At 36.0% G+C, this 18,024-nt stretch overlaps 1 protein-coding gene and 1 pseudogene across 1 annotated transcript in view; one reads left to right on the plus strand and one right to left on the minus strand.

Moving 5' to 3' along the window:
• IQCM (IQ motif containing M) overlaps positions 1 to 18,024 on the plus strand; it is a 474,138-nt gene that overhangs the window by 155,246 nt on the left and 300,868 nt on the right. The gene's annotated exons all lie outside the window — the stretch shown is intronic.
• On the minus strand, positions 292 to 1,125 carry LOC122475699 (annotated as a pseudogene).

The following is an 18,024-nucleotide window of genomic DNA, read 5'->3' on the forward strand; positions in this document are numbered from 1 at the left end:
TCTTATAGGGGCATCATGCATGAGAGTCCCACCCTCATGACCTCATCTAAACTTAATTGCCAAAGGCTCCATCTCCCAACTACCATCACCTTGAGGGGTAGGCTTTCAACATAAGAATTTGGGAGGAACAGAATTCAGTCCACAGCACTCAGTACTAGAGGAGAAAAAACCATGTTCTTTGTTCCTGCCTTTTGACAGTATGTGAAGCCGGGTGAAGATAGGAAAGGAGGAGGGTAGAGAGGTATTTTCAACTCATTTTAGAAGTGGAAAATAGAATTTTTAAAATCATACCTTCTTTTTTTTTAAACATCACAAATAAGATTTTTTTTTAATTTGTCACCATTAAATGTCTGAATTTTAAACAGATACTTGGACTGGTGGCTCATATCCATCAGCTCGTTCAACGTGAGCACTGTCCTCATCCCCAGTAGTGTTTCCAGAACTACTACCTTCACTGTGAAGCTCCATGAGCTTTCCCAATTCAGACTTGGTAGTCTTCAGCATTTTTACTTTTCTCACAAAGATATCATGGGGTGGATAAATAAAGTGACGAGTCTTTTCAATGTCTTTTCTGATGCTGTCTAGAATCAATTTATTGACCAATTCTTTCAAGTCATTTGTCTCCACTTTTGGGTCATGTTTTTGTCATCTTTTTCTGAATCTGAAGGACCTGTTGGTGCTGAGCATAAGAGGTCTTCCAAATCTGGTTGTTGTTGTTGTTGTTGTTGTTGTTGTTGTTGTTTTTTAAGTAAAACCAACACAAACAGATGAAGCAAATAACCATCGGTAGTCTTGACATCAGCATGAGCTTCAATCATGTTCTGCACTTTTTTGACCATGAAGCACATTTTGTCGTGGGTAAGGTCCATGCCATGGAAAGATGCCCTGGACATCCTCAGTAATTAGCTTTAATTTTCTAAATACAACTTCCTTATTCTGCAGATAAGCAAGGCTCACTTTAAAAACATGACCCTTGAGGACATCAGATGCGATTTTGGTTCCATGTGTTCTGGTAACTAGTGTTTTCCTAATATTTCTTATATTGAACATATCTGGTGCTTTCATATTATACCAATCTTTCTTAGAAAATGGATCAACCACTTTCTTCTTGGCTCCCTTTTTGCTGCCTTCTTGGCTCCCTTTTGCTTGCCCCCAAATAATAAATTCTATACATTCTAAGCAGATTTAGTTTTATTCAGGAATCCACTATATTACAACAGGTGCAGTGAGAGGGAGACAATGCTGGCCTTGTGTACATTGAGACCATTGCTACCCGCCTTTTTGATTCTGTGATCCCCTACCTCCCCCAATTCTACTGTAATAATCAAGTACCTTCTCATAAATACTTTCATTTGTTGATACAATGTCAGTTATTATTTTATACCTAGGAAATTCCAAAAGTTATTTGAAAAAAGCTGAAATTTAAGATATTTAAAATATTTTTATTAATTTTTTGCCACAATGGCTACTAAAAACATTAACTGAAAGATAGATGTTTTAACAAAGTAATAGAATAAATTTGTTTTTAACAAACTAATAACATAATTCACATCACTCCTTACTGGTAAGTTTCTTTTTATATGTTGTATTCTTGATTCTCATGGGATTTTCAGGCAAAGTTCATCTAACTTTTCCCATCACTGGTATGAAGAAACTAAATATTAAAAAGTATGTAAGTAGCTCAAATTTCAAGTATTAGTTTTCTGATTCCCAGTTCTCATTCCATTTTATTGTATTGCTTTATATAGGTTCATATTGTCTTACATGTATCTATGAATATTTTGCTCTTCAAATATAAAATTGGGATATTTTGTTCAAAGCTTTTATTTTTTTAAGTAAGCTCTACACCCAAAGTGGGGCTTGAACTTGTGACCAAGAGTAGCATGCTCTACTGAGTGAGCCAACCAGGTGCCCCTAAAATTGGGATATACTCCATGGGATATACTCCATGACAAAACAGAGTAATTCAATATAGGATGGGCTTATAAAGTGAGTATTTTGTAGTACATAAAATGTTACGAACTAAAGGGTAGTGTAAATTTGTGTAATTTTTGAGTTTTTCTCCATCTGATACTATGTGGTCTAAATATGGTGTTTCTCACTACTGTACATATTTTTTATGAATTATAAATTAGTTTCTATTGCTGTTTAAGTATATAATAATATATTAGGAAATATAGCTTTTTTGCATTATTCCCCACTGCTCACATTAATAGACATTTTGTAAAAACACAAGTGTTTTGTCTGAAAATTCACCTTGCCTCATCATTTTTAGGAAAATGTAAAAAGTATTTTTAATGTACCAAATTCTAAACAATCAAAAATTTTCATGCTGGGAAAAATGCATCCTATGATATTAGAAGTGTTCAGCAAATCTCTAAGAGATATTTGAGGAATGTGAAAAAGCTCTTTTTATTCCATTACAAGAATACCTGTGTCTTGAATCCAGGTATTTCTCTGTTCATTTATATACTCTATCAGGAAGAGGAAAACCCAACAGGGTTTAGCTAATTTTAGCTAAGCTAATTTCTGAAATTTCAAGAGATTGAATATATCATCTATAAATATTGATGGTAGCAGGAAGATACATTCCACAGTGGATTACAGATATTTCTTATGCAAAATAATCTTGAAATAAAACATTTAAGCATTATAAGCATGTAATTCATTTATATACCCTGAAGCAAGATTGAAAGGGGATCATTAGACCAATGATGTTAATAAAAATAAAATGCGAGATGTACCTATAATTTAAATTTTCTGGATGAAGTGCCAGGGTGGCTCAGTTGGTTAAGCATTCAACTCTTGATTTTGACTCAGGTCATGATCTCACAGTTTGTGAGTTCAAACCCTGTGTCAGGCTCTCCACTTGAGATTCTCTCTCTCCCTCTCTCTGTGTCCTCCCCATCTCTAAAAAATAAACTTAAAAAAATAGATTTGCTAGTAGTGACATAAAACAAGAGAAAGAGATGAAATAAATTTTAAACACACTGAATTTAACCTAATATATATAAAATTCATCATTTAATATGTAATCAATATGAAAAATTATTAGTATCATATTTTACATTCCTTTTTTTTTCTTACAAATTCTTTAAAATCTGGCATATAATTTAACATACAGCACATCACAATTCATACTAGCCACATTTCAAGTGCTCATAGCCACACTTTACCATTCTGAGAACACAGGATTAGGATTTGGGCCTCCAGTGGATGTTTATCACTCATTTTTGTGATCATGCTTGGCACATAGTAAATGGACAGTAAATGTTTAAAGAAAAGAAGAAAAAAAGATAGCAAAGAAAGGTCATAGAAGTTTGTTGCCTGATTGGAGTATATATATCCACTTATTAGATGGATGACCTTGGTAAGGGTATTTAGCCTTCCTAACCTCAGTGTTCTTTTGTAGGAATGAGACATTTGTATATGCCTTTCACTATTACTGCGAGAGAATTAAATGAGGGTATCAAAGGTAAAGCACCTACTTGGTTTCCTTCCATCCCATTTCCCTTCTGGAATCTGAATTGTCCTATATTAGATAACTTAATCTATCCATATCCACTTTTATTAGATTTCATAAATTGCCCCACCAAACATTACATTTTTTTCAGTTAAAGTGAGTGTAATGGAAGGAACTAGAATCAGAGTAGGAGGTTCTTGGCATTTAGATTATAGCCAAGGACAATTATGTTAAATTGCTTAGCATGCTGTGGAATTAATTGCCCATGATCTTAATTATAAATATTTAATATTTAATTTATAAAACATCCTTTAAACATGCAGGTCTACATTCAGATATATGAACATTTTGGTAAATAAGCTTCAGTCAGGTAGACAGTTTAAAATGTTAATGCAATGATCACTTCAGATCTTCTTATTTCCCTTCTGTTCAGACCTGAACTGCTCAGGGACTTGAAGCAAGAAATAGAAGCATCATCTGTTTTGTTTTGTTTTGTTTTGTTTTGTTTTGTTTTGTTTTGTTTCCTTTCCTCCATTCACACATTCACATACACAATATAAAATACATGTAGAGGTGTGCAGAAAACATACACCTATGGTACTGGGCTGGCTTCATGGGCATGTGACCCTGAAGTCACGCAGGACTCTGCCCCTTAGAAAGGGATCAGCTCTTGGGGATTAATGCTCTCTGGTCATTGTCTTGAACTTCTAAGTAATTTACCTTTAAATTTGTGGTTTGTAAGCAAGTCTAATAGGATAATGGAACATGTAAGGGAAGCTTGGGGCTTTAATTCCCAATTGGTCCCACCTCCTCCTCCCTACTTATACCCCAGGGATGGAGTCTTGACCACCCGCTCCCTCCCGGGTTCCAGCTCAGCGACTGCAGACACATGCCTTCTGCCTTGTTTGTGTTTGCAGAGCAAGGAGGGTCTGGTGAATGAGTGCAGCCTGCACACCTGAAGATCTGCACTGGCCCAGCAACAATAAATTGACAACAATGAATTGCAAGTCAAAACCACCATGACAGACTGAAAGACAGCAATGAGCAAATGGAAATCTGTTATGATGTGATGAATAATTATAAAGTTAAACCTGTGTCAGCAGTACCCAGATCATAAAATAGAATGTTGTCAGCACTCAGTAGTTACCCCCACTCCCACCTTTTCTCCTCCCATTTGGAACACTCTTGTTCACCCCCCAGTGTTAACCACCAGCTTCAGTTTTGTGGTAATAATTTCCATGTTTTTCTCTGTAGGTTTACCACCCAGACTGATAGAGAATTATTGGTGCCTATTTAAAAAAATTACATAAATTATATTATACTATCTATAGTTTCAGTGCCCTACCTGTTTTGCTCAACACTGCTTACAAAATTTTTCCATGCTGTTACAGATTACTGTATTTTGTTCATTTTCACTAATGTATGGTGTACCATTTTAAGAATACATAATGCAGCATTTAGTCTATTCTTGATGGACATTTAAGTTGTTTTCACTTTAGGGCTGTATCAGCGCTACTGTGCATGTCTTCTGTTGTATGTCTCCAAGAGGTTCTCTATATATCAAGGAGAGAGTATTCAGGCTCATGGGCTACGTATACTTTAAACTTCTCAATAATGCCAAACTATTACAAGATTGGCACTAATTAACATTCACACTTGCAGAGAATGAAGTCCCATTGTTTCACAGCCTCTTCACTTGAAATTGTAAATTTGTGCCAATCAGTTGGGATTCAGTGTTTAAAATTTTTTAATTTGCATTTTTCTGATTATTCATGAGGTTGAACCTCATCATATGCTTCTTAGCCATTTGGATTTCCTCTTTTTAAATTTTTTTTTTAACGTTTATTTATTTTTGGGACAGAGAGAGACAGAGCATGAATGGGGGAGGGGCAGAGAGAGAGGGAGACACAGAATTGGAAACAGGCTCCAGGCTCTGAGCCATCAGCCCAGAGCCTGACGCGGGGCTCGAACTCACGGACTGCGAGATCGTGACCTGGCTGAAGTCGGATGCTTAACCGACTGCGCCACCCAGGCGCCCCTGGATTTCCTCTTTTTTTTTTAAGTTTATTTATTTTGAGACAGAGAGAAAGAGAGAGAGAGAGAGAGAGAGAGCGCATGCGCATAAGCGGGGGAGGGGCAGAGAGAGGGAGAGAGAATCCCAAGCAGGCTCTGCACACAGAGCCTGACATGGGGCTTGGACTCACAAACCTTGAGATCATGAGCTGAGCTGAAATCAAGAGTTGGATGCTTAAACCAACTGAGCCACCCAGGTACCCCTGGATTTCCTCTTTAAAAAAATCTTGTTCAGTTATTTTTTTCCATTTTTCTTTTGAGTTGTTGCTTTTTTCTTATTGAGTTAAAACATTTCTCATAAAATCTCATAAACTGCATCTTTGTGCATTGCATGTGTTAGAAAAATTCCATGGCTTGTCTTTATAAACTGTTTTATGGTGTCTTGCTAAATAGAAATTGAATTTATCAGTGTTACCTTATGACTATTTCTTTTTGTATCTTATTTGAAAACTTTAGTGTAAAACCTTTGCTACCTAAAGGTCATTAATGTCCATTGATGTCTTCTAAGTTATTATGGTTTTATGTTTATATTTAGTTTTTAAGCTTTTTGGAGTCTGTTTTGTGCAAAGTGTGAGAGAAGCGTCCAGTTTTATTCCCTTCCCATTCTTCTCACCCTCCTCTGCCATAGTGACACTCACTTGTCCTAGACATATTTACTGAAAAGGTTCTCTTTATCCAGTGGTCTTCTGGGCCACCTCTGTCATATACTAAATGTCCACATATGCATAGATCTGTTGCTCTGTCTTATTCTGTTCTACTGATCTGTTTGTCTAGTCTTAGAAGAGTACCACATGCTTCTAATTACCATATGTTTATAATAAATCTTTTGTCTAGATTTTTTAGCTATTTGTGACAGGAGACCATTCCCATAGTAGTTACTATTGCAAAAGTAGAAGACATATTTTCTTTATATGTAACTGTGAGTCTCTCCCATGGACAATAATGGAGTTTGTATATATCTATTTATTCTTCCTTCCTCTATCTGTTATCCACCAATGATTTTATTAGATATGTTTTTTCTCTTAGAGTGTAGGTATACACTAAGAATATACATGATAATGATTTCACTCATACGTGGAATTTAAGAAACAAAACAAATGGGCAAAGGAAAAAAAGAGAGAGAGAGGCAAACCAAGAAACAGACTTTTAACTATGGAGAACAAACTGATGGTTGCAAGAGGGAAGGTGGGTAGGGGGAAGGGTAAATGGGTGATGGGGACTAAGGAACACACTTGCTCTGATGAGCACTGGGTGTTGTATGGAAGTGTTAAATCACTACATTGTACTCTTAAAACTAATATTATAGTGTATATTAACTAACTGGAATTTAAAGTAAAACTTTAAGAAAAGAGTATACATGGTAAAGTACACATGATAGTCCTACTTTAAATATTCCTATTTTTGTACCAAGTGATTTACTAATTCCAAATGAGAATTTTCCCCCTTTAACTATAAAAGATGTTGAAATCAGCATTTACCAACTTACATCATTTACCAACATCTTTTCCTTCTTAAAATTTCTGTTAGTTATTTATTGATTCTGTCATCTAGGCCAGGGTGATACGCTTATGTCAAGCTCATTTTTCCTGAGGATTTTGTACATATTTCTCTACTGCCTTGTAGTTTGCAGCTTTGCTTTTTATAGTCATATTGTTCTTTTTGCCTGCCTATTTTTTTATTTCTGAATTCTCGTGATATTTCTGAGATATGTTTTGGCAAGCATTATACTGTGATGATTTTTTTTTCATGACATAAAGTATGTCCTTCAATTTGAAGGTTCGAATCTTATTTCATTTCAATGATTATTTCTTAAATTATATATTTAATATATTTTATTCTATTACTTTGTTTCTTTTCTTCTTTTGCCTGTTTCCTATGCCTATCATTTTTCTTATAATCCCTTTAAGCTTTCTTTATTATGTTTCATGTTCACTTCTATCAATCCAATTTCCAGTGCCCCATATTCTGTCTTCATTTCTGCAAATGATTTAATTTTTTCCATTTACTTCTTTTTGGGCTCCTTCAACTCAAGCAGTGATCTCTATTGTCTCGCTATATTTTTCTTCAGTTTTTATATCTTTTTATTAAGAATTCTTTATATAGAGGCAATTACCTTTTTTCTTCCAAAAACTTTCTTAGGCAATGCATTTGGTTAAAAAGTTTATCTTATTTGTGGCAATATGTTTCATTTTTTTTTCCCTTGGCAACATTTTTTTCTCATGGTATTCATGTGTCATTTAAAAAAATGCCTTTTACATTTTATTTGTTTCTGCAATATATATTATGATTATGATTATGATTATTTACTTCTAATGGGGTGTGTTCTTCCTGGACTAGCCATTTGTAGGAGGTTTGCATATAGGAATGGACAGGACAATGTTCCTGCTTAATGGAAAACACCTTTTTTTTTTTTAAGTTTATTTATGAGAGAGAGAGAGTGGGGTGAGTGCAGGGAGGAGCAGAGAGAGAGGGAGAGAGAGAGAGAATCCCAAGCAGACTCCACACTTTCAGAGAAGAGCCATATGGGAGGCTTGATCTCATGAACTGTGAGACCATTACCTGAGTCAAGGTCAAGAGTTAGATGCTTAACCAACTAAGCTACCCAGGTTCCCTGATGGAAAACACCTTTAATGATGCAGATCGGTGGTATGCATGAGTTGTTTTAGTCTTTGCTTTTCCCCAACCATTTTATTTCCACTCTGAAGGACAACTCACAGTGCTGAATGTTTCTCCTTACCCTTTGCTTCAACTGGAAGTTGAGTCCTGAAAATATGCCTCATCTATATGATTTCTCATTCAGTCCCAACTTCCCCACTTTTTGAGATCTTGAGATAATGTGGCCCAGAGCACTTCTGCTATCAGTATAGACCCCTTATTTTTCATTTTTCCCCCAAAGGGATTTGCTCTTCAAGATGTGGCTACTTATTTTAGAGATCTATCCTCTGTATTACCTGAGATCTACAATGGTGGCATCTTTAGTTTCATCTTCTTTCACATCCACTTAACTTTCATTTTTTTAATTAAAAAAATTTTTTTCACGTTTATTCATTTTTGAGAGACAGAGACAACAGAGTGTGAGCAAGGGAGGGGCAGAAAGAGAGGGAGACAGAATCTGAAGCGGGCTCCAGGCTCTCACTGATTGTGAGATCATGACCTGAGACGAGGTCAATCACTCAACCACTGGGCCGCCCAGGCTTTCATTTATATTTGGAAGTTCAGTCTTTATAGCATGCTTCTAGGTTTTAGATGGTTTCTTATTTCATTGAAGGAATTTGTTTTTCTGGTGTTTAATTTTTATTATTGATTTTGGACTATTTCCAAGAGAAGAAAGGGGAAAGATTGTATTTTTATTCCACAATTATAAGCCAGAAGGTATGATACTATTTTAAGGAACTGAAGCAAATGCCAATAAGCAAGTCTCCCTGAAAGAATTATAATTCATACATTAATCTTTAATGCAGAGCATATTATTATCTATCTGTATTTTATGTTAAATGATAGTCTAATAACCTCCTCAAAAGTTACTGATAAGATATAAAATTTCAAATAACACTTTAATAGGGTTTATTGGTTTGTTAGTGCTGCTGTAACAAATTAAATTTATTGTCTCACAGTTCTGGAGCTGGATGTCTGAAACCAAGGTGATGGTAGAGTCATGCTCCTTCGGAAATCTTGAGGGGGGGGGTCCTTTCTTAGCTTTTCAAGTTTGTAATAGCCCTAGATGCTCATTGTCTTGTGGCATAGACATGTGCCAGTGTCTGCTTTTGATTTTATATTTTCTTCCTATATGTGTCTGTGTTTTTCCTCTTCTTATAAGGACATGAGTCATATTGGATTAAGGGCCCACTCTACTTCAATGTGACTTCTTCTTAATTTAATGAATTATATCTGCAGTGACCCTTATTTACCAAAAAAAAAGGTCACATTCTGAGGTACTAGGCATTAGGAGTCTACATATCTTTTTAGGGAACACAATTCAGTTTAGAACATAAGAGGTTGTATCTTTTGGAAGATAATGGATTAACTGATTGTTCTAATTTACTATTTTTTTTAACAGATAAACAAGGTTTTTGTGAAACAGCTTTAAAGTATTCTTAAAAAAACACAAACATTTTGCTTTGTATGACAGTTATATTGAACCATTGAGATATATTGATTTCTTTATTTTAGTACCATGTTTACATTTTATCATTTCTAAATTGGGAAGAAGGTGTTTGGAGACCTACCAGTGATTAATATCTCAGGAGATATAAATTTAGCCCAACATTACTTAGTTATCTACCCATGGACAGGTAAAATGTGTTACCATGTAGCCAAGGAAATATGGACATTGGAATTGCATCTCTTTTTAGTTTGTAGATAAAGGAAATCTATTCAACTTTGATTTTAATAATTTGACAATTCTGATGAAGCATTTATTTCACTTACTGAGGTGAAGGAATATTTATATACAGCATCCCTTTTGAAATAATAAAATATGTTAGATAAATTATGTTCTAAAAAGATATGAAAAAAATCACTGAAGGACTAAAAAGACAGTGGGGAATGCCACACGTCAGTTTTTCTTTAACTGTCTGTAACTAGAGTGGGAAGCAGAATATTGGAGTGCCAAACCGAAGCCTAGTAAATCCTAATTTGGATAAATAGTAAAAGAAATATATACTTTGAAATCAGTGAAGATAAAGAAGACCAAACAAAAAAAAATTATTTTTAAAAGTCATGGAGGGAGGGAGGGAGGGAGGGAGGGAGGAAGGAAGGAAGGAAGGAAGGAAAGGAGAAAGAAAGAAAGAGAGAGAGAAAGAAAGAAAGAAAGAAAGAAAGAAAGAAAGAAAGAAAGAAAGAAAGAAAGAAAAAGAAAGAAAGGAAAAGAAAGAAAAACTCCATAGCAGGAGCAGTAAGATAATCAATTTCTCAACAGTGACAATGAAAGCCTGAAGGTAATGGAATAATAACCCTAGTGTGCTCACAGTCATACCTGCTAGTCTAAAAGTCTACAGGCATAGTCAATATCTTTCAAGAGGTTCAATGAGGATGTGATTAAATAAACAAAGACTGAAAGTGTTTATGACCAACAGAATCTCATGAAGGAAATATTAAAGATGTACTTTAGGGGGCATCTGGGTGGCTCAGTTGGTTAAGCAACCAACTTCAGCTTGGGTCATGATCTCATGGTTCATGGGTTTGAGCCCTGTGTCGGGATCTGTGCTGACAGCTCAGAGCCTGAAGCCTGCTTTGGATTCTGTGTCTCCCTCTTTCTTCTGTCCCTTCACTGCTTGCACTCTGTCTCTCTCTGTCTTTCAAAAATAAATAAACTTTAAAAAAAAGATGTATTTCAGGACAAGAAAATTATAGATTTAAAAAATCACAAATATTTACAAGAAAATAAACTGATGATGTGCAATAGCAGTAATAATATCTAGTGAGTCTAGAAAATATAATTAAAATATTAGTGATTATAATATTATCTTTAAATTAACATAAAAGTTAAACTATTCTAGAGAATTTAGTTTATCCAAGAAAAGGATAAAGTTTTTGTTATGTATGCATTTTTATTTTATTTATTTATTTATTTATTTATTTATTTAAATTTTTTTTTCCAACGTTTTTTTTTTTTTTTAATTTATTTTTGGGACAGAGAGAGACAGAGCATGAACGGGGGAGGGGCAGAGAGAGAGAGAGACACAGAATCGGAAACAGGCTCCAGGCTCTGAGCCATCAGCCCAGAGCCCGACGCGGGGCTCGAACTCACAGACCGCAAGATCGTGACCTGGCTGAAGTCGGACGCTTAACCGACTGCGCCACCCAGGCGCCCCTGTATGCATTTTTAATATCTAGAATATAATTTTCTAAAGAGTGTATCATTCAAACTGATGGAAGGTTAAAAGTAGCATAATAAAAATTACTTAGCACAAATGAAGGAAGGAGAGAGGGAAAAGGAGTAAGTGACAAAATAGGAAAAATTAGATAGTTACAAAAAATATTACTCATTGAAAATAAATGAAAAGAGATACTTCTGTTAAAAGTCAAAGAATTTTACATTGTAAGGAAAAGAGTCAACTCTACGTAACTTATGAGATACATTTAAAACATAGAATATAGAAAGTTGAAGTAAAAGGTTTTTCAACTTTCTTTTGATCTCTGTTAGCATAGTGTATATAGTTCAATACTTTTACCAATGTTAAGAATATAAAAGGTGATATCGCTATAGATATCGTAGACATAGAAGAAGAAAGGGAGGATGTTATGCCAGAAGTATTGAAAATGTAGACACAGTAAAAAGGCTTCTGGAAAAATATAATATACCCCTAACTGGCTCAACAACAACAAAAAAATACGAAACCTCAACTTTCACAATCATTAAAGAAAGTAACTCCTTGTGGAAATCTTTCCACAAAAACTGCTAGGGCAGATGGCTTCACTGGCAATTTCTATCAGGCATTCAAAGAATAAAAACCTCTAATCTCATATTTCAGAAGTAGTTAAAATTTATATTTTGGAAATATAAAGGCTTTATTTTAGTCTAGGTTTAATCAGGAAACATGGAGTACACAGCGATTTAAACAAGGGATATTTAATATGAAGAGATATTAAGCCATGATAAAAGAGATGTAAGAGAATTGTACCATGTATCTAAAGCTGAAGGAGATCATCGAGGGATGGAAAGACTTTGAGGGGGCCTCCCATCCCCACACTGGAGAACATGTAGTTGCAGCCTGCTGGAAGGCAGAGAAGTTCACTGTGTGACCGGAGATGGTCAAGCAGGAAGCAACCTTCTGAGTTGCACATGAGCTTCATGCAGGGGCAGGCACACAGGCACACAGGTGTGCAGGGGGAGTGGGTGTACTGCTGTGCAGGTGGGAGGTCTGGAATGCCCAGTGTCCACCTAGGGAGAGGATACATGAACAGAGGGAGTCTGGTGGCAGTGCTGGCAGAGGGTCTGGAGTGCAATCTCCGTGTTGCAAGGACTGTGGAAAGTAATCACCAGGCCAGACTGGGGCTGTGAGTTTGCCAAGGGATCTATACCTTACGTGTACATCTGATATACTAAAGAGGGGCACCACATATGAGTGAAAATAAAAGGGACTTTCTGGTACATTGTACTAGAAAGGTTAATTATCCCTATAGAAAAAGGTGAAACAGGGCAATTATCTCACATCATCTTCATCTTGAGGAATAGTGACTTAAGGGGAAGAAACATCATAGGGATTTCTAGTGGCTAGAAATCATGTCATCATTCACAAGGATGTTGGTGAAAATTTATTAAGCTGAATTCTCATGTTTAGTTTTCTGCATGAATTCTATTTCAATAAAAGGTTAAGAAATGTGAATTTTTTCATGGAAATAGTATAGGGAAATATATCCAGGACCTTGGGGTAGGAAAGGATTTCTTAAATAATATACTAAGTCCCCAAACATAAGCGAAAAAAAACTGTCTAACTTACCTACATCAAAATTAAGAAATTCTGTTGGTCAAAGGCACCATAAAGAGTAAAAAGTGCACACAGTGGGAGAAATACTCAATACATACACACACCAATTCTCTAAAACCCAATGTATGTAGCAAATTTTTTCCAACTAAGGAGACAAAGAGAAACAAACCAATAGAAACCTGGACAAAAGACTGGAAAGGAAATTTGAAATGAGGCTATCCAAATCCCTTATCAACTTATAAAGAGATGATCAACCCCGTTAGTGATTAGTTATATGCAAAAGAAATCTAGGAGATTCAAGATCGCACCCACCAGGGCATTATAGATCTAAAAGACTAATGGTACAAAGTGTTGGTGAGGATGTGGAAGGCCAGGAACTCTCACTCTGCTGACATCAAGTAAAGCTTAGTTGTAGTGATTCTACCTCTTAGCTTATGCTGTAGAGCAGTGCATCTCACCCTGTACTGCGTATTATTCACACAGACTTTAATATGCAAATGAATCTTGTTAGAACAGAGATTCTGATTCAGCAGGTCTGGGTTAGGACCTGATCATCTGCCTTCCTATAAAGCTCCCAGGTGATGATGATTCTGCTAATTCATTGACCATACTTTTCACTAGTATAGCCCCAGAGAACCTTTTGCACACTTGCACCAGAATGCACATGCAAGAATGTTCATAATGGCTTTGTCTATAATAACTTGGAACTGGAAGCAATTCAGATGTGATCAACAGTACAATGATGAATAAATTATGGTAAATGCATCTAAAGGAAGAGTATACAGCAAGAAAGTGAACAGCCTACATCTACATGCAGCAACGTGGATGAGTTTTATAAACATAATGTTAAGCACTAAAAGCAAAACATAAAAGTACTGTATTTTGATAGATGGAGTTCATATAAAAAGGTAAAGCTAAGTTTCATAGTTTAAAACCATTGGCACATTTATTTATTTATTTTTAATTTTTTTTTTTAACCTTTATTTTTGAGAGAGAGAGAGACAGAGCATGAACGGGGGAGGGTCAGAGAGAGAGGGAGAAACAGAATCTGAAACAGGCTCCAGGCTCTGAGCAGTCAGCACAGAGCCCAACGCAGGGCTCGAACCCACATACCGCGAGATCGTGACCTGAGCCGAAGTCGGACGCTTAACCGACTGAGCCACCCAGGCGCCCCCGCACATTTATTTTAAAAAGGAATGTTTAAAAGAATATTCAGGAAAGAAGTTAATTGTTGGGGGATGGCAAACACTTAAGGAAGGAAGGGATCTGGAGTGGTGGCATATATATTATTTCTGATATTAGGTGGCCCACTATTTCCTGAAAACTGTACACATAACGAGGCCCACTATTTGTTAAAAACTGTACACATTATAATTTATGTGCTTTTCTCTATGTATGTTACATTTTAAAATAGTAGATTTTTAAAAGAAAAAAAAATCACTATGAAAAGCAATGCTGTGTACCTATTCGGCTAGAGCCTTGGGAATAGGAAGTCTTAGAGTGACCAATGGGCCCAGATTGCCCTGGGCTGAGGAGGTTCCCAGGATTTGTGACTATCAGTGCTAAAACAGAGGCAGTCTTGCACAAGCTGGGATGGTTTGGTGACTGGGCATCTGGACCACTTTACTACTGGAGAGGTCATCAAATACAAAGGATAGGTCCTGGACATCTCATCAGTTGTAAAATTATGCTAGGAAATATAATAGTAGGAAGGCAGAGTAAACTCAGGTTTTAAAGTAGGAATCTAGGGGCACCTGGGTGGCTCAGTTTGTTAAGCGTCCGACTTCGGCTCAGGTCATGATCTCAGGTCCATGGGTTCGAGCCTCGCATCGGGCTCTGTGCTGACAGCTCAGAGCCTGGAGCCTGCTTCAGATTCTGTGTCTCCCTCTCTCTCTGACCCTCCCCTGTTCATGCTCTGTCTCTCTCTGTCTCAAAAATAAATAAACGTTAAAAAAAATTTTTTTTAAATAAAGTAGGAATCTAAAGGTAATCCATTGGAGAGATGTATTTGGAGTTTCTAGTTATAGAATCTAGGAAAAGGCCACATTGTTAAACCATCAGTTGGGTTTCTTAAGAAGTTCCTGACTGCCATTTTTGTCCTGCCTGATCATCCTTTCTGGTTATCACGGGCAACTTCTGGATTTTGACTGAATTCTTTCACTTTACACCCTCCTCTCTGGCTAAATAGTTATACTAAGTCTCAAGTACTCTGTACTAAGACATCTCTAACAATGTTTGAGTGCCCTGGGAATTTAGAGCTCAGAGCCCTAACTCCTCATTTTTATTGCTGTCTCCACTGAGAGATGGAAACGCTTCTACCTCCTGCTAGAGCTACTCATCATCCTTTAGTATCCAGCTCAGGTGTCCCGTCATCACCTATGAAGCTATCTTTGGACTTCCTTGGCTAGAAATGCCTCATCTCTGCGTGAGCCTCTGAAACATACATCTAGTAAACACTTACCACAAAGTGCTATGTGTTGTCTTTATTTACTTTTCCCTATTCGACTGTGTATTTCTCAAAGCCTGGGGCTGTGTATTGTTCATCTTGTATTCTCAACACTTAGCACATGCGTGGCAAAGAGTATGCATTTGGTGTTTAGTTGCACCTAGTAAATATGAATTAAATGCCTGCTGGGATTGTAGACAATAAAACCATGTATTGAACTGAAATACTAGGTGTAACAATTTATTTGGCCCTGAAGAAAACCACACTACATTATTATTCTTAAGGTTTAGTAAGTATTGCTTGCCTGATTGAGTGTAACAGTGGTAAATAACATTTTTGATTGAAAAAAAGGTAGAAGAAAAAGATAAAACACAAAAAAATAAGCACTGATGTGTAGGACACTCTTATTGAATGTAAATGTCTTAGAACATAAAGCTCTCTGTGGTCCATACCGTGTTGTGTGTGAGTTCTGTTAGGTAACCACATTTATTATTCCTAATTAAGAAAAATAACTGATGTGTTTTTTCCCTCTAATACATATGGCAAAGGCTGATACATATTTTATGGACCAGTAGGCCCTATTTGTGTCCCTAAATATAATTTTGAACCTATTTTAAATCTGAGGAGAACTATTCATTACTATGTCCTAACTCATAGAGAAACCAAAGTCAGTCATTCTTCAAATTTAATATCCTGGAACAATATCTTAGTGTTCTAAAATATACTTTAAGCCAATGAAAATCTCTGTTGTATTTGGATGATTGAGCTTTGAAGGAGCTCCAAATTTTCCTGTGCAGTCCATGAGATGGGTTTATAGTTTAGATAGATGAAGGCAATAACTGTTGAGATCACAGAATATCCCTTCTTTGCTAAAGGGAGAAAAGAATAGTTTTGTCATTCCTGACTGCTTTGCAAAAAGTAAAATATTTCATTGCTTTTAAGTTGGAATTAATTTATAGCAACTATTCAAAAAGGTCTATTCAATTACACACCAATGAGTATGAAAATGGATTTTCTATTTTATGACCCTTCATTTTTATCAGTTTGTGCTAAGCTATGTCCACTGGGAAATACAGTGTATATAAGGAATGTTTCTTTCAAGCATTTTATACATATGAATCTTTTAAACATGAGGTGGTGGAACTATGGTGGCAAAATATAATTCTGTTGCTTAAAAGCAAATAAAAGCCAAGGTAGTATGACTTGAAGGTTTACTGGGGTTTAGCAGTTCTTCAAAGTGTCATTTATTGTCATACTAATTACTTGTACCATCAGTCCTATAAAGCAAATCTCTATGAGAGCATTTGATGAAAGTGGTTTTATTTGTTGTTGTTTTTAAATAGTTTTTTAATGTTTATTTTTGAGAGAGAGAGACAGAGCACGATGGGGAGGAGGGGCAGAGAGAGAGGGACAGAATCTGAAGTAGCCTCCAGGCTCTGACCTGTCAGCACAGAGCCCAACACGGGGTTTGAACCCAGGGACCACAAGATCATGACCTGAGCCGAAGTCCGACGCTCAACTGACCGAGCCACCCAGGTGCCCATGTTTGTTTTTTATTTTTTTTATTTTTATTTTTTCAATATATGAAGTTTATTGTCAAATTGGCTTCCATACAACACCCAGTGCTCATCCCAAAAGGTGCCCCCCTCAATACCCATCACCCACCCTCCCCACCCTCCCACCCCCCATCAACCCTCAGTTTGTTCTCAGTTTTTAAGAGTCTCTTATGCTTTGGCTCTCTTCCACTCTAACCTCTTTTTTTTTTTTCCCCCTTTCCCTCCCCCATGGGTTTCTGTTAAGTTTCTCAGGATCCACATACCACCCTGAACACACCCGATCTCATCTGATCTCGGAAGCTAAGCAGGGTCGGGCCTGGTTAGTACTTGGATGGGTGGTCCATGTTTGTTTTTTAATTCTCTCTTTCTTTCTCTTCACTGTTTGGAGTATTTTTTCTTGAATATACACACTGAGAATTTAGCTTTGTCCTTGACAACCAAAATTTCAATGTTGCTTAATTCACTTACAATGACTTTTGAACTATTTTTTAGAATATTAAAAGCAAGATCTTATTCCTTAATTTGCCTGTTTTTAAAGTCAATTTTCCAACTGGATTTAGAAACCTTTTTTTTACACCTAAGGTAGTTTCTCTGGCATAAGTCTTACAAATTAGGATTAATAATTCATGACCATGTCTGCTATAGAATATTTTGGAAGCTTATCTTACCTAAAAAATGGAAGGCTAAAGCATGGAAATAAGTATAATAGAAAATTATAAAGTCTTATTTTTCTGGGTTTCTAATTTTGGCTTAAATTCCTCTGTGGGGTAAAATTTGGTTCAGTAATATATTGAAGACAATATTTAAATGACTGATACATTTTCACTTAATTGTGTTTAAAAAATGAGACCATTTATCTCTCACTTATAAAATTGGGAAAACACATGGACTTTTAAAAAGAATTTTGATGTTTTTCACAGTCTTAATTGCTCCCTAATCATTTTTACCTAATTGTAGGTAAATGAAAGTGGTTTTCCACAATTAATCTGTAGAACATGAATTTTTAAAATGGTATTTTTATTTTTCAATTTTTAGTGTTTCTGAAATAATGTACAA

This window comes from Prionailurus bengalensis, chromosome B1 (assembly GCF_016509475.1).
Source record: "Prionailurus bengalensis isolate Pbe53 chromosome B1, Fcat_Pben_1.1_paternal_pri, whole genome shotgun sequence".
NCBI classification, from domain to species: Eukaryota; Metazoa; Chordata; class Mammalia; order Carnivora; family Felidae; genus Prionailurus; species Prionailurus bengalensis.